The sequence below is a fragment of the Elephantulus edwardii genome, unplaced genomic scaffold, assembly GCF_000299155.1.
Source record: "Elephantulus edwardii isolate Elephantulus edwardi_28Jun2011 unplaced genomic scaffold, EleEdw1.0 scaffold00083, whole genome shotgun sequence".
Lineage (NCBI taxonomy): Eukaryota > Metazoa > Chordata > Mammalia > Macroscelidea > Macroscelididae > Elephantulus > Elephantulus edwardii.
Genome location: NW_006399833.1, coordinates 3,050,368 through 3,050,686, shown reverse-complemented (window position 1 = coordinate 3,050,686; position 319 = coordinate 3,050,368).

Here is a 319-nt window from a genome sequence, read left to right as displayed (position 1 = left end):
TGTCTCTTGTAGGCAACATATTGATGGATTTTGTTTTTTTATCATCCATGGTTTCTTGTATAGCTTTGGAGTTGTGTTTCAAAGCTAGATAAATGACTTAGAGAAGATGACAATTAGAAAAAGAAATTCTGTTGTTGATGAAGTTGCATTACCAACAGTACTCCTTTGTCTTCGGAATACCTGTTAATGCCATTATTGCTGTTACTAATACTAAATAACTTTTATCATGCAGTTACTGTATGTTTAGCAAAATGACACATTTTAAACATACACCATATAATCTTAGGGGATTATTAGAAAATTAGGAAAATCAGCCATC